The sequence below is a fragment of the Dromaius novaehollandiae genome, chromosome 8 (genome assembly GCF_036370855.1).
Source record: "Dromaius novaehollandiae isolate bDroNov1 chromosome 8, bDroNov1.hap1, whole genome shotgun sequence".
Classification (NCBI taxonomy): domain Eukaryota; kingdom Metazoa; phylum Chordata; class Aves; order Casuariiformes; family Dromaiidae; genus Dromaius; species Dromaius novaehollandiae.
This window is the reverse complement of record NC_088105.1, coordinates 16928927-16955033: the sequence shown is the minus strand read 5'-3', so window position 1 is coordinate 16955033 and position 26107 is coordinate 16928927. Positions and strand designations below refer to the sequence as shown.

At 38.9% G+C, this 26107-nt stretch overlaps 1 long non-coding RNA gene across 3 annotated transcripts in view; it reads left to right on the top strand.

The window, feature by feature from the left end:
• Positions 1–25319, top strand: part of LOC112994242 (uncharacterized) — a 35171-nt gene extending 9852 nt beyond the window's left edge. Inside the window, exons 2-8 of one of the 3 annotated variants that reach the window (XR_010390160.1) lie at positions 2746–2912; positions 3388–3528; positions 7534–7674; positions 11633–11716; positions 18376–18737; positions 19567–19650; positions 24095–25319. This is a non-coding gene — a long non-coding RNA (uncharacterized LOC112994242). Of the gene's footprint in view, positions 1–2745; positions 2913–3387; positions 3529–7533; positions 7675–11632; positions 11717–18375; positions 20524–24094 lie in introns of those variants that run through there. The other 2 variants (XR_010390159.1, XR_003261902.2) reach the window with 2 other exon arrangements.
• The last annotated feature ends 788 nt before the right edge of the window (positions 25320–26107 follow it).

The window sequence follows — 26107 nt, the reverse complement described above, 5'->3', positions numbered from 1 at the left end:
AGTTGAAGTGTCACTTCCCAAGAGATAGCATGACCTGCAGGAAGGAGCGCAGAAGCATTTCTGTCTTTCTCTCTGATTCAGTGAATATTTAAATATTTTGTATCTTCCAGGAGAGGGAGAGACTTTCCCTTCAGCTGAGTGCCTCGAGCACTCGCCTCGCAGAAGGGAGACGAGGACGGAGAGCCCCGGGTGCAAGCAGATTTCGAGCCCCTCTGCTTCCCGCTCTGCAGAGCCGCCGCCTCGCCTCCGGGCTCCTCCCGCCTCCTTCTCCGCTCTGTTAGTTTACAGATGAAACTAGTTGTACATTTGGAAATAAAGGAACAGGTTTGCACTGAAAACCGCATTTGATGAATGAAATACTTGCTGAAAAAATTGCCCAACCCAGTATGCGTAGTGTTACGGGTTTTAATAAATTCTCTCTGGGAAGTTTATCCGATGATTTTTCTTGTCCATAAAATTAGGAGCCCAGAGCTTGTTCTGCATCAGCTTCCTGCCTGCCTATTAAAAGTGGGAAGCCCTGTTGGGCTTTCCTTCCTATGACAGCTTGGCCATAACTCTTTAATCAGTTTTCCATAGCTGAAAAGTGTTGTTGGTTTTGTTTATTACTGTGAGCTGCAAGTCTGTGTGTTCTCTTCATGGTATCCCCAACATGAACTGTGGTTTATAAACATCCTGTTGGTATTGATGGAATAACTGGAGACTTAATAAGACTTTGATCTTTTCTAGCAACTCACATGTATTAAAGCACAATGTCAGTAGAGTCTTCAAAGTACTAACATAAAAAAAAAAAAAGCTCCATGAGTGTGAGATGCACATTGCACATTAGTTCATGGGCAATGTTGTCTGAGAATAGCTCTTAAAAAATCTTGACGAATTTTAAATTTTCAGAATAAAACTTTAAAATAAATTAAACAAAACAATCCTGATCAGGGGAATTAAACAACTGATTTGAGAATTGTATCTATTTTATAATAATATAGTCTGGTATTTCTTTTAAAGGCTATCAGAAGGGTTTCCTGAAACACAAAATGTTTTTTTTTTCTTGTCTTTATTCTGCTAAATTTATTTTATTTAGACACTTAGACCAACATCAGTTATAGACACGATTATAGACATATAGCTGTAATGTAGCAATGCCCCATTTCTTTTTGTGCCTAAGGACTGCAAAGATTGCTTCAAATAAAAATAGATTTTTCAGCTTGGCACAATTTATGATGCACGCATTCTGAAAATAGATCATTCATAAAACACTCAACAGATATGAAACAATTTTTAAAAGCATCTTTCACAAGATAATTCTTTTTGGAAACTAAACACTCCTTTAAAGATGACCCTGTGGACTACAATAGATGGGACAAACAGTGAGAAACAAGTTTCAGGTTGCTTTTGAATAACATCTAAAGCTTCATGGTGGCCCCTTTGATGTCACCCCCAAGGGGACTGACCACCTGCGTTGCTTTGCTCAGTGATGATTTGTTAATCAGGAAACCAAGAAATACAATATGGCCTCAAGTAAAGCTTTAAGTAATCTTAGATGAAATTTAGATTTCTTTTGTTATCCTTACATTATTCTTTACACAAGAGAAACTATTTCACCAACATAATTAACTACCTAATTCTGAGTTTTTTGTATCCAGTCTTCCAAAAAGATAATTCTTGCATGTATATTTTCTTATTTTCCATCTACTGCCTATGTAAGACTGCATAAAACAGGTTAGACTTTCAGAAGGGACAATCAATCCATATGGCCAGTTCCAACCTATTGCTTTACAGATGTTAAGTTCACTCAGGGTTTTTTTTTAACTTCACAAGTCATTATGCACCACAGCCTACTGGTGTCCTGAATTTTTTACCTGAAGGTAAACAAATGAACAAACTATTATTATTTTACAGTCATTTCCAGAAGACAAGGTGAAGTAAACTCCACTTTTATAGCATAATAAACGCTAATCTCCGCATTTTTTCTTATCTCCATCACTTTGAATACTGATCAATGAGGCAATGACACATATTTTTCAATTGTTATAATGGCTGTAAATCAAACATGCCAACAGTAGTCCAAAGTGGCAGCAAATACCTCCTTCCTTATAATGTCTTGAATGTTAAAACCAATATCCATTTCTTCAGCTAGGAAGTTAATGTCACGAGAGTAGCTTGAAGCTAGAATCTGAATAATTAAATTCTGCATTTGTAGCATCCTAGAGTTTAGAATGTTTCCTATACTCACTTTGTCCTTTTCAGAGGGCGATTGCAGAAGGAAAAATGAGGGAGTATCCTAGGGGAGCCTATAAAAAAATGTGCAAACAACGTGTTCTTCTAGCCTCAGCCACGTTCTTCCTCTACTGAGAGCTCCAAACCATCATTAGCATCAGGTTTTCTAAAACAGTGAAATTTTAACTTAATTTTTATGTTTTTGTAGAGCAGGTATCTGAAGGAAAACCCATCACCCTTTACATAAAATTATCATTAGAGAAAAAAGTTGCTAGAAAGTTCTTAAAGTAAGGATATTTTTAGGTGAAAAGCTGAGTGACTGCAAAATGTCAGCTTTGTTCAGGCAAGGGCACAGAGTTGGGTTCAAGGCTTGTTACATGGGTGCAAAGGAAATTTAGAAGTCCATGAAGTTATACCAGTTTGAGTGGTATGGGGAAGGTATCAGGGTCCACTGGCCTAATCTGATGGCACTACATAGAGGCACTACAGTGACTTTAACTTCAAAATGATTTTCAGTTTCTCCACACTCTTCAGGACCTGCCCTCAAGTCATGATTTTAGGATGCAGCCCATTAAGTGACAAGACCAAGAACTCAGGCTGAACTACTGCTGAAAGGTGAAGGTCTTCAGAGAGAAGAGTCCTCTCCTCTGCGGAACCCTTGTCCACCTCTGGAGCAATGTCCCACCTGGTCACTGGGTGAGGTAGGAAAAAAAAAAAAAGGTCACGTCATTACTGACAGCATACAAATGCATAAGCACAAAAGGGGGAGTATAATTAAACCGCATGGGCAAACACCTCTTGTTTCTTCATGCTGGAAGTTTTATTTGTACAGTTCATTTCTGTTTCAAAGCATGCTTTTGTGATACAATTTCATGGTAAGGATCTTCCTAGAGTTACCCAGAAAAATGTGTTTCTACGTAAATGCTAATGCAAGCTCACAAATTCTACTTTGATTCAAGTCTGTTTAGTGTTTTGAAATATATCCTCTTTTCAAGTGGTGTGTTGCCTTTTTTACCTTGCTTACTTTAAATCCACCATTGGGCTTAATTTGGTTATTTACTCTCAATAATGGAAATAAGTCAAAGGGGAAATGTTTTTCACACTAAACAGGCACCATGTTCTTCTGGTATGAGCGTTCCTTTCCTTTGTTTTTGAAACAATCTTTTGATTTCCTAGGCTTTCCTTTCATGACATTTAGGAGAAAAGGAAACTGCTGTTGAATACGGGATGCCTGGGATTTCTGTTTTATATTAGACTTTTTAAATATTTGAACTCTGCTTCAGGACGGAACAAATTAGAGTTGAAACTGCAGGGTGGGTAAGTAGTTTCAAGGTTTCTTTATTTAATTTTCAGAGGTCTATATTTACTCTGCTCCATTTTATAAGCGAAGCACCCTTTCTGCACACTCTGAACAGGCTTTTTATTGGTACCAGGCTTCTAATTAATAGTTACCTGCACAGCAGCTGTTAATCTTCTTCACTACTAAGTTTTTCGGAAAAACAGATTCCCTCTACATATTCCTGCTTGCTTTTGAGTTGGACTCCATCAGTCTTTGAAAGGCATATGAAAAGTTCCCTCACGCACCATTTCATTTTTGTTTATTCCCTCTGCATATCTCTGAATACAGTTTTTATGTCCTGATCTCAGCTTAAAAGTACCTTAAAACAACGTTTTCTTTTCATTGGTAAGGAGCAGGTGAATGATAGATCTGGACGCTGCACTCTTCTGCCAGCGGGACATGCAGGGCGCTGGCGCTGCCAGCCAGCACCTTCCCCGCGTTCCAGCGCGGCTCCACCCAGCGGCACGCGCACGGTCCCCGGGCTGGCGACACGCTGCTGCGCAGGCCCCTTGCTATTGCGTGGGGCACACTTAAATGTCCCAGCTGTCTGGTAGAAACTTCAGAGGTTCCCTGACCTGTTCAGTAGAAAGGCAACTGAGATGCAACTCATTTCCTAAGATGATTTATATACAGCAGCAGTTTGGTAGTCTTACATATAGTAAGCAATAAAACTAGTTAAAAGATCACTACATAACTCCCCTGAAGTTGTAACAATGCAATAAAAAAAAATCTAACCAGCACAGAACACCTTGCATCACAGGGCCTTCTAATCACTCTTTTCCTGGACTGCATTCAGAGCAGTGACCGTAAATCGACTCACTCTCCAGTTTCCAACACTGTATTTCCTCCTTTGCTCCGAGTTCTTGGGCCACCATGGAGAGAGAGCCAAAATCTTGCAGTACTCACCATGGTGTGCCAAGCAACTGTTCAAAGCTAGAGAAATTGCTTTGAACAAGGCAGAAGGAAGTTCTGATTTTAAACTTCCATATTAAAGCGGTAATGAACTGCATTTTTGTACATAGCTTTGAAAATCCCCACTGTGGAATCCTGCACTATCAAGGGTCATTTTAATAACATTGATTGTTAAAAGGCACAGCTCCCAGTGTAAAAACAGAACTCATTAGAATTCCGGATGAAGCTGATTACAGAAGAACGCGTAAAATTGAATATTAAGGAGATTAAGAAGAACTGGCTACCAGTGTTATATTCCAAAGGGACATCCACAATATGCTTGCTGTCCCAATCAGTGGTACCCAAAGGCAATGTGTACCTCTGTGAGCGTACCCTACTGCAGAGGGAACTCTGAGAGTTTGGCCAAGGGTAATTATAAATATTAAAACCTTTATTATCAATGTTTGATAGAAGCATAAAAAATTTATAGTTGTGTACAAATGCTTTCTTTTGCAGACGAGACACATGAGATTTTATAATGCCACTGTTGAGTCATTCTTTCCTTTTTTTTTTCTTTCTCAGACCAAATCTAATTATTTCTCCCCAAATTTCTTTCTTTCTTTAACAGAGGTAGCCTCATCCGAAAGAAGCAAAATAGAATGAATAGCTGAAGCCCTATATAGAGATATATAGTAGAGTCTGTATCAAGGTCATTCAGATAGGCTGCTGTGCTATGTTTTGTTTCATTTTTTTAATTTCCAGTCCCCTAGCCCCTCTGCCTCCTTTTACTATTCAGTATGTATTTGTCACAGACTCTCTTGTTTAGAAACAAATGCATTCAGACATCTTTGCTACTTACAAAAGCGTAGTCTCAAATTACAGCAATCATTAACATAACAGTAACACATAAGAGTTACTCTAGCATATTGAAAAACCTGTGAAGCTTTCAATGCACTTTATAACTGTATGAGACAGAAATGAAAGGGAAATATCTGCCTAAATGTGAATTTGCACCTCCCCATAACGTGCAAATGGAATTACTTTCCACATTGTTAAGAAGATTCATTAAACAGACACAGAATCTTAAGGCTGAGAACCTGCCTATTTTGTAGTGAGAGGCGATATGAGACATGGCAACATTTATATATTTAAAAGATGATTTTCCTAATTGAAATGTAGCATTAACAAATCCTGCACTATTTATGAAAACAGAACAATAGATACAAGCCTTAAAAATACAAAATACAATATGCCAAGAAACTAACTTAGAAGAGGATATAGTAAACCAAAGCAAATCTTCCTTAACTGCACTTGCAGCATTAGAGAAATTCATTTTGTAAATTTGTTGTGAAGTACAAAAGAAATTAGATAGGACATATCAGCTCACCAAATTTTATTACTGTTTTCTGCCTTCTCAGTTGGTGTCTTTTAAGTAACCAGAGAGCCAGTTCTTACCAAGATCCTTTCCACCCCAGCATCACTTTCACTAAAGCTCCCATCTCAGCTAAATCTCTACATGGTACTCTAAAACAAATAATTAATAGTAATTTCCTCAGTTTGTCTTGTGCACTGTGGAAGCCAACATTATTGTTGCAGAAGTACTTACAGAGAGAGAGGAGAAAAAAAAGAAAAAATCATCAGCTATTTAAAATACCTTCCCAGGCTTCCTGTCTTCCTGCGTAACATCTACTACCACGCCATCAGTGCTCCGATGTAGCTAGTCCAAGCTTGTAGCTACACAGCTTGCAGAAAATAAAAGGAGTTGTTTTGGCTATCAAACAAAATAAACTGTATGGCCAACCCAGTATATATAACTGTGGGTTTTCATATATTTTTGATCAAAAATACACTACCCCTTCATAGATTAGACATAGCAATATGTTTATGGTGCCACTGCCACTGCAGTACTAAGTCACAATGTTCAATTCAGTTACATTGCTATCAGTTTATTTAATTTAGACTAACAACAGCCATAATAATATTAAGATAATCAGAACTATATGAATATCTGAAATTTCCTTTGTATAAGTCAATCACTCTATTTTTGAATAGCCAAAGACTATAATACATTATGCTGCAACCTAGGACAAAGTACTATGTATTGTAGAGAGTTTCAGTAAATGTCCATGGACCCTCTTAGCTGTAAATGAATGTTTTTGAATAACACCAGTAATCTGAAGGTAATTAAAGTAGTTTATGCAAGGTGCAATAAACAGCCATTGTTGTGTCTACAGAACATTACTTTATCCTATTGTGAAGATGATGTCTTTTTAGCTTCCTAGCTGTTTTGAAAAAAAAAATCAGAGGCCACTAGTCTGAAAGAAACAAGGACAAGATAACTAGAGACGCAATTAATCCCTGTGCTGTGGAATAGTACAAGTTGTTACAACAATCACAGAAAAAGCTGTACAGAGGTTATAGGAAGGCAAGTTAATGCAATGCTTAAAAAAAAAGAATTAAAGAGTGTCAGAAAGACCTAAATTACAACAGCAAAGAAATGAAAATACAACTTAATAAGAAACAAATGTTGCATGCTGTGTATTAACTGTGGAATGCTTGCAGAAAATATGGAAAAGTCTTTATTTACTCAACCCTGACTCATGGGCAAAGGTTTACATAAACTGGGCTTCTTTCCTGATCACAAGTATCTGGGAAGTCCTGCGGGGATGGGTTGTCAATAGGGCTTCTCAGTCACTTGAAGTTAGGCACACACTTGGATTCAGTCATTTGGCGTAAAATCCTGGTCCTGTTCTTGTCAGATGCCCCCACTGTGTCCCTGGGGCCAGGATCGCCCAGCCACACTAGGCTCTGGCTCAGCCTCAGCAGGAGCCTGAGGGCTGCCTAAGGTCGGGCTCAGGCCTCTGGATGTAGCCCGTGCCCCCGCAGGTCAGCACACGGGGCAGCATATCCCCCAAAAGCATTTCTAGCGCTCTCCTTGCACTTACTGGCAGGAATGAGCTTTTGTCTTATGTGCGAAGAAGGAAACAGAGTAGCAATGAAAATCCTCATTAATGAACATACGGAGAAATCTTGTTTTTAGTTATGCCCTTTCAATTCTATTGAAGCAAGAACTGTCTTGGGTCTTTTACTAGGACTCGTTCTTGAGCTTCCACCACTTCCAGAAATCCAGGGAACCTTTGGGAGGATAAGTGCCAGCACTAAGAAAATGGAGGGGAAATATAGAGGGACATCGGAGAGGGAAGGGAGAAAGCACCTGGAAAGGACCACAGCAGGTGATGTAACCCTTACTACCATCTCTGGTAATTTAATGAAAATAAATCAGAATAAATAAATATCTGACTCAGAATCAAGATGTAGCTCATCTAGTCTGAATGGGAACTCATTTGCTGTTGACCTACAGCATTCTCCCCAAGGAGAAGGATGAGATTTTTATATGTGTGTATATATATATATATATATATTTATATATAAAATACACACACACACACACACACACACACACACACATAAATATATGTATTTTGCTTTCAAAAAATAAAGTCTTAATTATTCAAAGAAAAGTCTAATGTTGGTAAATATGCACAGTAAGTACTTGATGGATTGAATTCATTCCCCTCTTTATGTGCTGACATCCTACTCACTACATAAGGAGAGTCTACAGATGTACAGAAATGCTGCACAGGATGGGATGTTTCTTTATGGCATTTCCTTGTGCTTTAAATCTCTGAACAGTTTTCTGTGTGTGTGTTTTATATTGAGTCATTAAGTACAAAAACAAACTTATTCGCAAACCAACTTTGATCTAGGTTTCCTGCGATTTATCTCTGCTGTCTATAGTATGCACTGAAATCCCACCTGATTGTTATTAGCTCCCCAAATATTTATATCACTCTAGATAATCAATGCTTATCACAGTCAATACAGATGTTACAAGTTCCTCAAAGAAAGGCACTGTCAGCATAATAACATTTTAATTATTGCAGCATATGTTTTTGAATGGGTCTTTTGTTTACAGTATCAATTAAACAGAGCAACTGTATATATCTAATTAATGGATAGTGTTAAAAATACTGTACATGTAAATTACAGATTTTCCCACTAAAGATATGAGGCAATAATGTAATGTCTTGGAGGTATTAATGTTCACTTAATTAATTTAAATCATGTTGCTAGTGTTGTGTTTTCTGTTTTCATTCCCTTGCGTTTGCACTCTCTACAGGATGTTTTTCATTCAACTGCTGTGTAAAACAGATTTGCTTGTGGGGGTTTGGTGATATAAAATATCTGACTGGCACCAGTACATTACTTACTCTACATATAACTAAAAACATAAATGCAATATTTGGAGAAGAAGTAGAGATAGCAGCATCTGCTGCTTAGAGAGACACAGAAGACACGGTTTCTGTTATCAAGTATGCTGTAAGTTCATGGGGAAGTTCAGTGGCGAAGAGGCTGAGCCCTTCTGTTCCTCAGGAACAGCCTGTGGACTCTCATTCCCTGCACCCTTTCAAAGCTCTCCAAGAGCAGTGCAGGATGTTTTTTAAAGATGTTTCAGAGAAAAATGCTGTATTAGTTACATTATAAATTAATTAATTGAACATTTAAGATATTTTTGAGACAGCTGAAGGCATTGTCCTAATGCCCTGGGCCTATAAATCTTTGGCTCTGATATATACAGATATATAGACATATATATGCACACACAAACAGACACACACATACATGTCTGCTGAAATTCTTGGTATTTCCAACTCATGATGCTTACAATATTCAAAGATTTTCCTGGTGCCTCCTGTGCCTGAAGTCATTGGACTAGGTGAGAATCTCAGCTTCCACTCGAAACACAGGCTTCCTGGAAGCTCAGAAAAACCTGGCAAATGTGAATCTTCCACTCCAGATTCAAAATCAGATAAGGCCTTTTTATCTTTACCACCAGATTATTCCACACCAAAATAAAGGTAGCAGCATTTGTTAGAGTGGCTCTTGGGAGCAAAAGGAATTTTAAGGAAAAGAAAAACATCTTCAGGCCCAATAGCCTTGGAAGCAGTGAATATTCCATTATAAAGAGAACAATGCTTCGTTCATTTGTTCCTGGTGATTAGGTAATAACGGGAACACAAAAGTCAGAGTGGGAGGTATTGCTGGCTGTACGCCGTTAAAGGCAGTCAGAGCTCTTCTCCGCTCAGCCCTGCTTCACCAGGCAGCCTCCTAGGGAGCTACAGGACTACGGGAGGGGGGAGTCCCTCGCCGCTGGCACTCGGAAATCCGCTTAGGGCTTCCCGAATCGGTGTGCTGCATCGTCCATGCCCCAGCACCCTTCTGAAATGAAGGGCATTATCAGCACACCAGTGGGCTTTTGCACAGTAGAGTTGTCTGGTGGATACAATCTGCATTCAGTCCATGAGCATGTTTTGTAAGGCCCATTGGAGCGAATTTGCAAACATTTATGCAGGTCAGCAATATTGTTTGCAGTTACATTCGGTGGAACTGTCAATGAACATTAAGTTATTTGTGTATTTAGAAGAAGAAAATAAGTTGGACAGCCACACGTTTATAATTTGGCTAGATGTGTCTTCTACTGCTATTTCTTAGCAGGTTGGCCAGTTCCAAACACTCTACATTTCTAGTTATGATAACTTTTACAGATGTGTTTCTTCTACTAAAAATTGTATCTTGTATATCACCTTTACTGTTAGTTACTAGAACTCACTGAAGAATTTGAATGACTTTTTTGGATGAAACTTCTTTTCACCAGGTTTGTTTTGTCTAGTATGTGGTGAGAAACATTTTCCTGTTTGTATATGATAGTTTGACTTTCCAAATTGAAACTGATGGCTTGAGCTCACTTAGGTGGTTTCATCAAGACCATTGACCATCACATGGCTATTTAAAGATGTAAACAGAAAACTATGCTGAGGCGAAGCTGACTTAATTCAGGACTGAATGTCAACTCTTATCCCTAGAAAATAATTTCATATATGTAGATAATTTTGGTTTTAGTGGATGAAATCTAATCCTTTTTGTGATTCATTCGACTGTTTTTGTGGAACACTTCTGCTGAAGGATTCCAACAAGTGTGATACTCACCGTGTGAATGACTGTCCCATCCATGCACAAATTCAGGGTTAATATTCAGTGCACAGGCTTAAAATTCACTTCTCTGATGCATCAGTGGGAACAAAGCACAAGTTGTTGGCCTGGAAATGTAAATACAAAAGAAAATCTGAAAAAAGGGCTGTGTCAGTAATGCAGATTCCATCTAGAGATTAAGGAAATAGTCCTTAATCTTAAAACTAGTCCTTAGTCTTAATTTCTAATAGGAATTCCTTAGTTCCTAATAGGAAATAGTTTTGCTTGAGCGTACTCTTGTTCTACTGATTTCTCTTTGACATAGACCTTCATTGTCTCTTTTGCACCCCTAAAAATAGAGAGGGGGTTTTAACACTGACAATTAAATTCATGCTAACAATCTTTATTCTATTGTGCAGAGACATGAGCTGTATTCTCAGCGGGTTGGTCTATTTATTACGCTGATCTCAATGGAGAATTACATTAGGACATTCAGTGCCACTGAACTTGTGTACACCAGAAAAGCATTAGATTAAAAGTTGATCCACTGTTTTCTTTCCAGCACAGATCAGTTCTCTCCAAGTAAAGTTTCAGGTCATTTCTGGGGCATCACTGAAGGTAAATGAGCACTGATTTTTATTAGCCTTTCTGGTAGATAAGAAGGTTTCAGTTTTAATGAATGCAAGATCAAATATTTGACAGAAAGTGAAAAGCAAAGACCGGAGGTATATACCATAAAGTGAAAGAGGGAGGAGAATAATGAGTTTGAAAAGTATAAAAAACAGATTGTTTTAGTGGAAAAGAATGCTACAAAGGTCTCCATGTGAATCTTCGATTCCAGGAGTTTCTGCCAATTCCTTTTATTACTATTTCAAGTAACCAGGTACATATGGCATGTTTGTAAGTAAAGCAGTCAATGAAGTTAGTTACACCTCTGCATTTATTACCTTACCCCGGAGTATTATTAACTTTTACATTCCCCATAAAATATAATTTATCACTTAAATAATTTGCTTTGTGTCAGGGTTCAGTGTGCTCCAGTGCTTTCCTGCTCATTAAATGAGATATTTTTACTTAATGAGCCCAGAATGTCCTTTGCATTTAACATTAGAATTGATTTCAAACACTCCATTTTTCTAACATATTTGTGTGTAATTTCAGAATGTGGACTTCATCCCACAGTCTTACACTGAAGGAAAAAGAGCTACAAAGAATAATGATCCATGAATTCTAGAGAGGGACACAGTAAGTACGGGTGAATAGTTTTTTAAAAAACCTATTATCTACCTGAAATTTGCATTCTTTGATCTAATTTGAAAGTTTGACTTACTCTTTGAGCCCGATGCTGTAGTTATTACATACATAAAGCTCCATCAGAAAATTCTTTTTTGAAAGGACATCACAATATTGCTTGCTGTGAAGTTAACAGAATATAAAAATTAATTCTGTCTTTAGATGCATGTGTGTAATGTGTTGCTTCGTGTAGCAGGCAGGTATTTTTTCAAAGGTACACAATTCACATGTAACCTATGCATCCATAGCATAAATGAATATTATAGAACTATGGCAACGTACACCTAATGAGAATCTGATTAATCTTTTTGCAATTGTGAATAACTGATCACTTTGCAATTAATTAATAAAATCTGAGTAGAGAAATCCTCTGTTGTGCAGTAAATCAGTGGCTTTTAACAGTCATTGAAATCAGCCAAAAACTCTGAAATATTTCAGCAATTCCAAGGTAAACATTGCATCATTACACCTTAAACAGAATTCTGCCACCAGCTAGAGCTCAAGGAGGTGGTGAGTAGCATATTATGGATTCACAACCGGGTGTTCGTTTGAGGCCATTACATCAAACGTAGCCATCTGCACATCAGTTGTACATCACTAACACGCAGAGCGCGAGCCTGACCGGTCAGGTGCTCACAATCCATGGCCATGAGCATGGCATGAAACGCTCAGTAAAGGACACTAAAGCTGAAATTTAACTCCATAATAATATTGTAACATTGACATTTTTTATTCTCAGTGAAAAGCGAAGAAAAGAATAATATAGGAAATAAGCAAAAAAGAAAACGTTGCTGTGTTTAACCGAACTCCAGAGTTTCACTTTCAGGCTGGTTGTGGTCATCATTAAACCTGGTAGGCCTGCCTGTCGGCTGGTGCGACGTCTCACCCCGTTAACAGCGTGGGCCTCTCTCTTTCTGCCGCCCCCACGGCCCCGGGGTCCCCGGCCGGCCGCGCCGTCTCACAGGGCACCTGCAGCCCCCTCCTTCCTCGGGGCCGCCTGCAGCGGTGGCCGTGGCTGGGAGGTGCCCAGCGACGACGGCACTTCGCAGGCAGCGAAGGCGCCCTGGGCCCCCTCTGCGGTAGGCGATTTATGCCACGCTGTAACAGCTCGGTAGCCTTGCTCAACACGTTACGGCATTTCCCAAGGGAACTCTCAGGCTGCTTATTAGACTGACAATATCCCATTAGATTAGACATATATTATTTTTAAAAGTGTTTTAAATAAGGAAAGAATACTACATGGCATTACATCACGTCATAAAGGTCAAATGCTGGAGAAGAGGAAGGTTTGCTTAGCTGTGGTAACAGGATTAGCAGAGTAGTGTAATTATATATACAGGTGTAGTAAATGGTAAGTTTTTATCTTTGTCATGTGGTGAGAGAAAAACAATTGTAAAATACAGAATCAACTGTTGATTATAATTTAGTGAAGGGTGAACACACCCCGGTTACATATTAACACTTTTTCATAACTGAACAAGCTGATAAATAACATCTCACTCCCACAGAGACTGGGGAAGCAGCATTGTCGGGTGGGTAAAGTGTACGGAAATCCGAGTTCTGCTTTCAGTGCTGCCATCAGTGCATCACGTCCCCCGCGGAAGCCACCTTATTCTGCTTTTCCTTACTATCCTTTGTCCGTTTTGTCCATTTAAGCTGCAAATAGTTACAAGCAAGGTTGGTACATTCAGGTCTATATTCTGAATTAAGAATGCACAGTTTTAAAATATTTTTTATTGTAGAATGAAAAGGAAAAGAAATCTTGTTTTCCAGCAATAAGTATCACCACAGTTTGCTCCAGGGAAATACTGAACTATCACGTAGATACTTAAGGCCGTTGATAGTATGATGGCATATTTACAAGGACTGATTAGAACTCAAAAAATACAGTATTTTTTTTTCTTCTGGTTCCATATGAAAACTAGATGTGCCCTTCATTTCATTACACTTTTAAGGAGGGATGCAGGGTATTTTAAATTTTATTTGACTTATTTTACTAAAGTATCGTTATCCTTGACCATTATGTGTTAAATTCTAGTGTCAAAGAACTTATTCTTTTAAAGAAAATAAATGATTAAAGCAAAACATCTAATTGAAATCAAAATCCATTAAAAACTGAATTATCTACACCAGTCTGGGTGGGTAATAACTTGGCTGCTAAAGAATTAAAATGCTGTGGGTATCTAGATGTATACACAGAAGAAAAATGTAATGCCTGCACCTACTTTGAGAAATTACTCTGATGGGTCAGCTAGATGCCTGGGAGACCGGTTTTCTGTGTTACTGAGTTAGTGTCAAAAATAGGCAAGCAGTTGCTGGAAAAGAGGAAGAACTGCAATGCTTTTCTCTCCTTTAGCTCCTTTAGCCTGTACCAGTCTCGCTGACAAACAGGAGCTTTAAGCAAACGCAGAAAGGACATCCCACCTGCTTCCGTGGCTGACCAAGAGTTTTATTACCTGGCTCGTAGCTGATTGTAACACAAGTATGAGGACAACATTTTCCACCCCAGATAACTGTGTGAGGCTGGTTTTGCTTGCTGTTTGGTTCCAGCCACAGTGATGTGCCAGTGGGAGACGGAGACCAGGGAAAACAGTGGTTGGTTTGCCATGGAGAGGCTCTGACAGGCCCGGCTGAGCCTGCCCCATATCCTGAACCACTCGCACGCAGCGCGTGACCAGCCACGGTCATCGTCCCCAAAGGAAAGGGATGTTCCAGTACACACATGTGGAGGCACCAAAGCTCACCTAGATTTATATTTGGGTTATAGTTGAGAAATAATCTCTGCAGTTTCAGGAGAGGGTAAGATAAAGGTGCTGATCAGATTCCTTTGGGGAATGGCGGTAAGTAGTTTATAGCCAGTTTCAGTTAACACAAACTCTCTATAAATAAGGACACATAACATTTTACACTGGTAGACTAAAGCCAAAGGCTCCCTTCACTCTTTGAGCGCGAGACATTAAAGTACCCACGGTGAGTAATGCACTTGACTTAGTCTTGACTGTACTATTGAAAGAACCGACCACATATTTCTTGGAGTTGTCCACAAACAGCCAAGTTTAATGGTGAAGAAGAGCTTTTAAATTATTTCTTTTTTGTTACTATTGTAGTAAGACTTGCATTCCAGGTTCATGGGACATTATTATACTTCTTGCTTTAAGGCAGCTGGCTTCAAGGAGATAGGTAATAAATATATGCTCTTCAGAAGTATATGACATGGCATTATTTCAATATGATAACAAGTACTTTCCCTTTTATCTCATTACAAAGTAGTCTTTTTTCCAATTTTATACTTGCCCAGGTATTTAGTTTGATATGCCATTTGTGGTGACAGGCTAAACCGTGCTCAGTTTCAGCTGATTACTTCCCGGTGTCTGCAGCCCTCCTTGAAGCCCTGCTGCTGGCATCGTATCGCTTATGTGCCCATGGCCAGCGCCCTTCCTCGGGTCCTGGGGTGATGCGCAATGCTTTTACGAAGAAGTCCCAGATCTATTATTGCTGCTTTCATCTACTTTGCCCATACTGTGTATACTTGCTGGTGCTCACAAACCCTTGCAGAAAACTGTAATCCACTGCAGTTCTTAAATCTTCTAAATGCTAGGGATTGTCTTGGCTCACATTATCTGCCATGGAGTGTGAGTCCTATGGGCGCAGGGGGGTTTTGCACTCTTCTGCGGTTACAGCCCAGATGCTCCACACCTTTCCGTTTGGGTCTCACGGTGTTTCGACTTCTCCATTATCGGGGGCATTGCCCCAAGGAGGCTTCAGCTAGGCTGGAGTAACTTCCCTCATCTGCAAACTTCCAGGAATCTTTTTAGAGCATTTCCTAGCCAAATGTTCCATACCAAATCCCAAACATCATCTGGATTTTTATCAGGAACTTAATCCCTCCCCACCCATACTTTGAGATCCAGGTGGTGCAGCCTCAGATCATTTACAAACTCTTTTGTGTTTTCCCTCTCATTTTTGTATTGCTTGCATAAAACCATATTTCTCGTATCTTTTTGCTTTGGGATCATAGTGCATGTGGACTGATTCAGATCTCTTTAAATAGCACAGGTCTTAAATGAACTTTAATATAGGCAATTTGTTAAAAGTTGCAAATGATACAGGTTTGATTTTAAGTGTCCCAAGTTCTTGGGAAGTTAAACTGCAAGTAAGTAGTGCTAACCAGCTTAGGTAGTTTTGATCTGTATTTTGGAATATTCTGAGTTATGATCTGAAAATCATAATTCCATTATAGCAAAAAAGTCCTGAAAATGAAGCTGGTTTTGAAGAGCCCGTGTCTTAAGACTTTGCCAGTCTGCAACTATTTTGTCCTCTTACGTGTTAAGTTCACAATGACTCCATGAGGAAAATGGACCTTACTCTCATTAGACATCGTACAGTATTAATGGCACTGGCTCCCTCATATTTTATTCATTAAAAAATATTTGTCAATGTGTTTTTCTATTTTAAACTCTTACTGTAAAAGAAAGCATTATCACCTTAAAGCATTCGGTTCCTGGAGTGAATGCCAATACTATCCAGCCACCCCACAGTCTCCTAATTATGCTGAGGGTTTCTTTCCTAACAGCGTTTATTTTTAGGGTGTCAACAATACTTCAGTTAAATGTAGTGTAAAGTGCACTTATTTAGCAAACTTGTCCTTTAGAAAGAGGGGTTTTTGTCTTTAAAACACTATTAGATTGTTTCTTTCTGTCAGTGCATGATACAGTAGATATCTTAAATCAATAACACTTTTTATTCCTATGCAATTGATGCATAACATCCTTCTTCACACAGAGGTTTAATGTGTTGTAAATTAATTATCTGGAATGAGTACAGGGTCAATGGACCTTGGCATGACCGGGATGTAATGTTAAAGTGTTCCATTTCCTCCCAGCCCTGCACACATCTCTTACCGCGGCTTTTATACGTGTCAGTTATGCCATCTTCTGCAGTTTGTTCCCTTAAGTGTTGTTAATGCCCCTCCAGGGCTTGATCGATAGGAAAAAATTGTTTTACCATAAATTTGCACAACAATTTTCTTTCTTCTGAAGACAGGGCATCTTTATTAACTGCAATTGTATAATGCTTGCTAGTAAACTATTCTAACTTTTATAGGAACTCAATAGCTTTTATTTTAAATTGGAATGAAATTACAAAAATGTTGAATGTGCAGCAGTAGACTTTTTGTTGTTGGTGGTTTTTTTTTTTTTTTTTTTTTTTTTTGCTTTCAGGTGCTTAAAATTAAATCTGGTGTTGTCGAGGTTTCTGGCAGGAGAAGTTTTGCTTTACTGCTTCTACGCAGCAAGCCACATAGATGAATGAAACTGTTATTACCTGTGAAAAAATGTGGGGAGAAAGATTCTCAGCCATGAACAGTGCAATTAAAACCTGCGTTCATTGGGTTTTAAAATAGTCAATTTGCTTTAAAAACCCCAGCGGCCACCTCTATTATTTTTTCGAAGACAGCTCGGCTATTAGTTGCTAGGGTAACAAGACACAAGGCGGTGAGTAAGGCAGCGCTGTCCACACAGCACAGAATCGGGGGGCTACGATAAGAAAGACTTGCTAGCAACAATGTTCAGTTTGGGATTATTTTTATTTAACTGCTGCAAGAAAGGTGGTCCAAATATGTATATGCCTGCAATTCAAAAGGTGCTGATACTGTAGTGGTTTAATTGGCTCTTCTGAGTAATGCATGACACTAAACTATTTAGGTAGCAAACGCTTCTCATCTCACTGAAAAGAGGAGATGCTACTTAAAACTTATGGCATGTTGGTGGGATCAATTTAACGCACTGCGCTGTGTCAATGTCACTTTCATAAACTTTTGCTGAAGTGCTTTTCCTACTCTATGTTGAATGATGCTGTCAGGCCCGCGAGTCGGGGGTGCGCTGGAATCAAGTCTACTTTACTTCCCTTGATGAAAAGGTCGCTGCCACTTGTAAATCTCTTTTACTCGCTGCGCAGTTGTTAGTGTCAGAGCCTGTCAGCTCTGTGGGATGTCAGAACCGTGCAAGTGCGGCAGGAACAAGGAGCGCAAGTTCCCAGGTGGTACGTCCCACCGAAAGTCTCTGATCTTTGTGTAAAAGTTCTGCAGAAAGTTTTTCATCTAGGATTTTCGGCTCACTCCGGCTTGACTGCAGAAATAAACAACGTTTATGTTTCAGTGCCTGCCATCTGGTGGGCCTTCCCTGACGATAGCTCCTCACAGGACCACTTACTATGTCTGTAGCCTACAGCTGCAAATGAAACAATCCCCTCCTCTTTATTTTTTTTAAGGGTCCCAATTAGGGCACAAATAAAGATCAGCCTGTGTTGTGTTACGTGATCATGTTTTGACAAATCATCACACTAGATCAGCGTCACAAATCCGCAAATTATTCATAAATTATTTGGAAAATACTTGATTTTTAAGAATGTGAAATAAAATAAGTGCCCAATAAAAATCAAACAAAAAATATCCCCCAACCTACCAACCAATACAAACAAAGCAAATGGCCAAAACCTCAAAAAACAAACAGATTTTCCTCTTACCCATAACATCATGTGAACTCTTTTGTGCATAAGTAAAGGCAGTTTATAATTCAGAAGTTTTTCTCATATAAGCCGTCATATTTTATTAGTGACCTGCCGCAAATGCAAGGAGAGAGAAACCTGCTGCAGCGCCAGTGGTGGATGTGTCCTGCTGAGTCTGATTGATGGCGACATAAAGAGTTTTTGAAGTTTTATGCTCTGGCTGTACAGGAGATGGACACGAAGTCCTCCGCATGTGAAGCATGGCCCAAGCGTTTAGGTGGTCAATTGCCTGCTGAATCCAAAGGCCGCCACTAAGACAGAGTCAAGTTTTTCGCGCTGTGATGTATTTCCATATGACCTTGCAACTAAATTGATTTTTGATCCGAGTGGAGTCGTTTGCTGCTGAGGAGACAGAACGGGACCCGAAGGGGGCAAACACTGAATCTTTTTGGCTTGACTTTCAGTCAAGGTAACTCGCGGGGGCCCGGCGGTGATACAAGCAAACATCTGCCAAGTGAATCTGCGTGTCAAGGCAGGCGTTGTGGGCACGGCAGGGTGTGCATCCACGGGGACACGTATATCAGCGTGCCAGGCACCACCCCGGTGCCAGGGGAGAGCAGGCACCAAGTGCCCCTTCTTTTTCACCCTCATTTTTGACTGGAAAATGCTCTCCATGCACCCCTGGACCTGACCCAAAAGCTGTCTCATGCATTCATTTGAATGACATGAAAACAGAGTCTTTAATACAAAGCTTTTCCTACCATTTGTGAATGATTTGAATGAAAGATGAGCAAACAAAAAAAATCAGGAAAAAATAGAATTTTAAATTTCTGAGGAAAAATTCACTTCCACCTCTGTTAATCACTTCCTTGGTTGTGTGGACAGCTTTCGAACTGTCATCCAGTTTGCCTTTAAGATCATAAATACTTCTGCTTAATTCTCCTCCCCTGCCCCTGCGGGAATTTTAATATAAAAATTCACATTTTCCCTTTCTTATCAGATTCATTTCTACTGTTTGAAATTGCTAAAAAACAAATCATAGATATTTGTACTTACATAATTAGAAAGCTGACTAGGTGCCTGTCATATCAGTGCTAGTGTTTACTGAAGACTCACAATGTTAGACAGAGGGCAAGTCTGGGGGACGTAAACAAACATCCACCTTATCAGGACTTTTACCACTGAGAAATAGAAAATAACATTTTTTTCTGTACCCTCTCCCCTCCATTATCCCTCAGATTCTATATACTGTGCTCAATCTTTATATATTTTCTAATTTTCAATTTTTCTGGACACAGGTACAGTAACTGAGAACTGTCCAGATGATTTGTCTAAGCTGGAAGAGAGAGGTCTGGACTCTCATGTCTGCCTATACCCATACGGTGGGTATCCTTTATATGGCTATTTTATCACTCTGAAATAAAACGAAAGAACACATATACACTAATTTTGTCCATATGTGGACATTTTAATCCTTTATAAAAACAGATTTTTTATAAAATTAATTTTGATTTTAATACTTCAAAACAAAATTAGATATGTGTTTTTGAGAATATATAAATTCTGGCAGCCAAGTAATCAGGTTTAACTTGAAACAATCATCTTAATATATTTCTGGGAGGAAGGAAATAAAGCCAAGACTCAGACGGTATTTAGAGAGCTTTGGAAAAGTTACTTACTGATCAAGCCTACTGACCAAACATGAGATAATTTACAGACAACAAAATCTTTAGGTCCTTTTGTGGGACTTGAAGCCTTCTCAGAGAAAAGGTGTAAATATATGAATTCATGTAACAGTTCACTGTGTGAATCCTTACTGGTGCAGCCTGAAAAAACTCAGTCCCACATTCTTTTTCATGTCCAAGACCAATGGACTTGATGGAGACATAAGCATTTTCTGTAATGGTTTGAATACGAAACATCAATGTGTAGATGTTAGGCTAGATGACTGATTTATTTGAGAGAGAAATGGATGTGTGAGATCTGCATCGTGTTACCAATAGTTATGGAAAGCTAAAGGAAGTGAATCAACATTTCTAGAAATCACAGTTTAGCTCCAAAATGGGGGTCAGGTAGAGACTGAAACTAAAGGCCATGCTCAGTTGAGATGGGAAGCCAGATTTGATAAGGAATGAATAAATACACAGGCCAAAGCTTCAGCTGCTATAATTCATAATGCAAAATCCTCCTTCACATATAAACATTCCTAAACTGAGATGCTCAGACACAACATTAATTCAGACTGGGAGTGAGAAAAGTGATGCTGATTAAGCCATATTAAAAAAAAAAAAAGTTTATAACTGTTCTTAATATGTGGCAAACTCTCCCCTTTGAAAATGAAGTTTACACTGATCCTTTAATTTGCAAAAACATAAAGTCTTTAAAAAGAAGGTTCCCAAATGCCTGCAACACTTAAAACATAAACAGGCTCACTGAATCCCTTTTCTACAGACATTTTAAAGGAAAACAATGAAGATGAGCTAATGTATGCATTAGTGCTAAATATTTGAAATGTTTGCAACTGCCGCCAAATGACATTGATCCAGTCCCTGGGGTGATGCTGCTCAGTGGTGATTTCAGTGCGTGGAGTCTCCACGCTGGTTAACTTGCTGGGGAAAACTGGCAGCTCTTCATTCCCAAACCAGGACATACTGTGCCAATGCTCATTCAAAAAGCTGTGCAAGGAGCCTGGGAAAACCATCTTTATTACTAAGATACAAAGCAGAATAGTTTTATAATCAAGGTCCTTTGGAATCATATTTCTAATCACTTCAACCAACCTCTTTAGTGTTTCAACTGCAAGCCCTCGGTTCAGCCCCACATGTGCATTCTGCATTATTTATACCAAACGTTTTGATGCATCATTTTTAATGCAAAAAAAAAAAAGAAAAAAAGAAAAAGTGACACATGTGAGTTCTTTTATATAGCTGAGCCAAAAAAAAAAAGAGGAAGAAAACAAAACCCTACATCATTTCCATATTCTCATCCTCCTCTTACAGCTATGATCTAGGTTGCCCCTATTGTTGAGTAATGTATGAACAGCAGCGTGCATTTGCAACTTGCAATCAGATTTTATTGCAGGAATAAAACAAGGTCAAAATAATATATAATGTTCAGGCAGCGTGCTGGTATTCTCCCCATCAGCAGACTATTCTTAAATAATGGTAACAAATTAGCATTAAAAGCTTGCCACAACAAGATGTGCTAAAATCAGACTAGATGCTCAGTGACCTACGCAGAAAAAAGGAAATATATTGCACTGCTTCCTAGTGCTCCCAGCCCCAGCTGCCAGGAGTGTCAATTATGTCACTACAGCTTTTCAGAAGTGGAACCGTCATGACTCAAGAAAATAGCAAAACAAGAAAAAAAGATGAAAAAATAAAAGCATAAAGTCTGGACGTGAAAAGAGAGAGTGTTGCAAGTGGAGGGTGTTTTGCTCTGGCAAGGAGTTGGAAGGGGCTGCCCTCCTTCGCACAATGGGAGCCAGCTTCCCTGCTGTGTTCTCTGAAGTGGCTCATTGCTGAGCAGTAATATTATATCTTAATAAGCATAACACTGTGAACTGAGGCATATTTTTAAGTCAGACACATGGGAGGGAAACAAAGCAGAGCAGAGCTGTGTTATTTTTAATGGAGCATGTGTTTGTCTTGTAAGTGTGTCAGAAGAAAAGGAGCAGGTCTCAGGTTTCTTCTCACCATCTCTAATGTGGGACGGGCACTCCGATGGCCTCTCTAAGTGACATTAGTGGTCTTTGATATTACAAGTGACACAGGACAGTCTGGACTACACTTACACCTCACATTCTTTTCTACTATTTGTAAGCAGTGTTTATTTGAAGTTGTCCTTCAGATGAAGCTTTTTAAAAGCAGAGTCAAAGACTGAGCTAGTTTTCATTAGAAAAAGACAAGAAGATTGTAATAAGCAGCTCTGTCCTCTTCCCAAATTTGCATGAATATACGGTACATGATGGGGGCCTAGCTCTGCAGAAAAACATACTTTTACTAGAAAATAGAGCTTCCAGTGTGGAACTGATAGCTGTCATGTATACCATACTGCAGCCCATGCCACTCACCTCTTACTCATAACACCAAAACTAATATTAAAAATGTTTGCAGTGAAATTCCAAAGGGCATTTTGAATTTCAATTAATATGGATAATGGGTTTTTTAATAAGTCTTGGGTCAAGATGTATCATAAAACTATTTTCCACAGTGAACCGAAAGTATATTCTGTCTTTGCGATATGACTGGATCTAGTCTTACGTTCAGCAGCCAGCTGAGCCTGCTTGTCTATTATAGTCTCTTCCACCATTCCTAACAAATGAACAAATAACTAGATGCCCTGTGAAACATTTTAAATAGAACTGTCTCCTGGAAAAACTGTTACTGACAGAGACAGGTTCGATCCATATCAAGGGAACCTGCTTTGGGATAGGGAAGATCAATACTGGTCACTGGCTTTTTTATTTCTGGCGTTTGGTTCTCTCTTTTTTATTTTTTTATTTTTACTAAGAGGAGGTAAAGATTATGATGAATAAAGTAAAGCAGAAAACAAGCAATCTATGAACTGAAGTGCATCCTTCTTATTAAACCTTATTGTGCTCTTAAAGCAGTAGCAGGAGCTGTTGCTATGAACTCTGTCATGCAAGAGGCTTTCAAAAAAGCATTTAAAACTATATATTAGCTAGAAACCACTTTGTCTACAAATTCTGAAAGAGCTGAAAGTAGCTTTTGAAAAGAAACCAATGTATTTGAAAAGGAACCAATATATTTCATGGCAAAGTAAATTAGACGCTATTTTTTGCTTTTGAAGTGTTTGATCAAAATCTAGTGCTGAGCACAAGTGTCTTAAATTAATTCTATTTAGAGTGCTTCTCTGTTGGTTACAACCTGGATTCTCTGACCTGGATCCCATATTACTAACTGTCCCCCCTTCCTACAGTGTTGTTTAGCATATGCATGAGAATTAGTGTTTCCAACACCAGCTGGAGGCACTAAGATCTCATTCTTATGTTTGGAAAGGAATGCAAAGGTTTGTGTGTGCTGAACAGATCAAAACTATGATTGCTTTTGTTTAATCCATTTAAACAGCATTATCTAATACGACTTTGCTTAACAATGAAAAAACCAATTACAAGGAAAGAAGAGTCACCAAGACCAAATCACCCCAGTAATGGAAAACTATAAAAAAAAAATTGATGGGTCTTAGGAAGCAATGTTAGCATTATAGCTACGATATTCTCCATAGCCTTTGGCTAAGTCCAGGAATTCAGCCTACAATATAATCAATCTTTTACAATCCACAAGCATTAAATTCATCATTAACATGTTGTTCTCCCCTTCCCAAACCTTCTATGTAACAAGCATCTCAGTAAGATGAAAGGCATTTGTTATTGAGAACAGCCTTAAGGAAAGCAAAAAGAGCAAATCTGGAAAACATATTCATATTTTTCTGGAAATGGGTAGTATTCATAAAACATTTAGCAAGTTCAAGGTCAACTTGTTCTCCTTCCGTATACTATTCATAACAGGCATTTGACAACTCAGTGACAGTCAATCTAGCAGCTGAACTGAATGTATTGAGTCATCCAGTTTAAATAAAAGCTAAATCTCCATTGTGGAATTGAGCACAATGAAAACAAGAACAACACAAGACTTTCCTGTTTCTGAAATTTCAATTAAAATCTAAAAAATAAAGTTACAAAAGAGAGGAAATAGACCTAATATTAGTAAAAGCGGGCAACATATCTCCTTGAGCAGGCCTATGAGTAAATGAGAAGAGATTATGGTCCTTCACATGAGAATGAGTGTTTTCTTCTCTCTCCAGAGAAACTTCGTAATCCTGAGCACTCCACAGGTTCCATGGGTTGTTTTCCGGTGTATCCTGTCTGAGAAATGACTCAATGCAAATAAAACATTCAACTTTTGCAGTCAGACTTGCTCTTTGGACTTACTTTGTCTTTCTACTGCCTTAAGAAGGCAGGATTCTGTTCCCAATATCAACTGTGTTTTCCTCTGTTTCTGAGTTGGCTCTGTCACTTAATGAAAGGTGTCCCACTGAGGCTTTTGCCCTAATGAAAAATGAGATTATACTCATCAGATTGGAACCATGAGACTGTCATCTAACTTCACATCTGGTCAAAACAGCAGCTTGAAGAGCCACAAAGATACACATTTTGGAAATTAGGGGAATCTTGAATTCTGTATCCATGCAAATTCTGAGGCAGGGCCCATTTGTACTTTCAATACCATTTCTTGCTATAGTCTGTGTTACCATGAATCTTAATTTAAAGAATTTATTCTCTGTCCTTGTATGTCCTGAACAACATGAATATACATGCAGTATACCCATCTGTTATAAAGAAAAGAGAATCTCTTAAGTAAATAAACAATAATCAGATATAGTGTACACTGAAGAGATCATAAGTTCATCTGTTTACAATACAGATGTTTACAATAAAGATGGTGCTAAACAACCAGCTGACACCTTCCCTCCACCACTTCTAATTTACGCAGCTATTTCTACTGTAGAGAAAGTGCATATCACCAATTGCCTTCTTTGTTTCATCAAGATATAAAATGAAAAGCAACTAGCAATTGTTTTGTGGGTGGCTGCATGGATTAAAGATCAACTATAAATTGAGAGGAGTATCAAGTTCACAACACAGTTTGCTCCTTTTTGGAAACCACTATCTGGTTTTGTTTTCAAAGCTGCCACAGGTTTTCAATAGGATTCTTGTTCTAAGAGCTCCACATCATTCATCAGCCAGTACCTGCTGAATGACTACTGTCAAAGTTAGTGTCAAATTCTTCTGCAGACATTCAGCTGGACTCCTCTACAGGGATTTAGCTGTAAGGCTTGCTGGAGGAACGATATTATTAACAGGCCCACCTCCCCCACTCTGGTTCTTTCAAACAACAGCTATCCTAATTACTCATTTAAAATTTTAGATCTCCTCCCCAGTTCTGTAAGGTATTTTAGAAGTTTTCTGCATACAGTTATAATGTATGTCTGCAGTCCAGGAAGACAGCTGACCAGCACGGTGGCTCTTGCTCTATATTTGGAAACATCTGCTATTTCACTTCCATGATGCACCGTGACGTGCTGTTCCAAGAGGAAGAACAAAGTCTGGCCTAAGAGGCATTAGTTTGTGGTTATGATTAGTTATATTATGATACTGAAGTTGGGATTCCTCTAATCCAGCTCCAGCCTTCTAAATCGCCCTCTGGAGGGACTTCTCCATTGAGTAAAGGAGTCTAAAAGAGTTGCTTAATTAGGCCTCTGACTGGCAGACCATTTCTCGAGAAAATGACTCCCACTGCAACTGAGGCTGGCTCTTCAGGTATCAGCAGCATCTTCAGGTTCTTCCTCTGGTTCATTTCGTCATTCTCCGAAGAGAAGCATATAGGCAATGTGACTGTGATGTGGAGGCAAAGCAGTTCACCCGACTGGAGGGGCTGGGTTTGAGGAATCTGGAGATGCTAAGGATGTAGGAGATCTGCTTTACTATGTGTTTTACAAGACAGTCACACTGAATGGCAGCAGTGTTATCAAACATACAAAAGCCCAGTTGCCTATTAAGACGACATGCCCTTTCAGGGGACAAGAAAATTTGGCAAAATGCTGTTCATGATAGTGATGGAGAAAATACTGTCTTTGAACAGCTTATGAAATAATTTGTGTGGAAAACTGTGGCATGAATAATCCTTACAGTGCTTTATGTATGGGTGAAGTGAATGATTTTATCAACTATCTTTAGTCTACACAAGGATAATTTTGAAAGGATAGTTTTGATTCTTACCTTAAACTGACCCAAAAAAGGCCTTTCCATGTGCATTT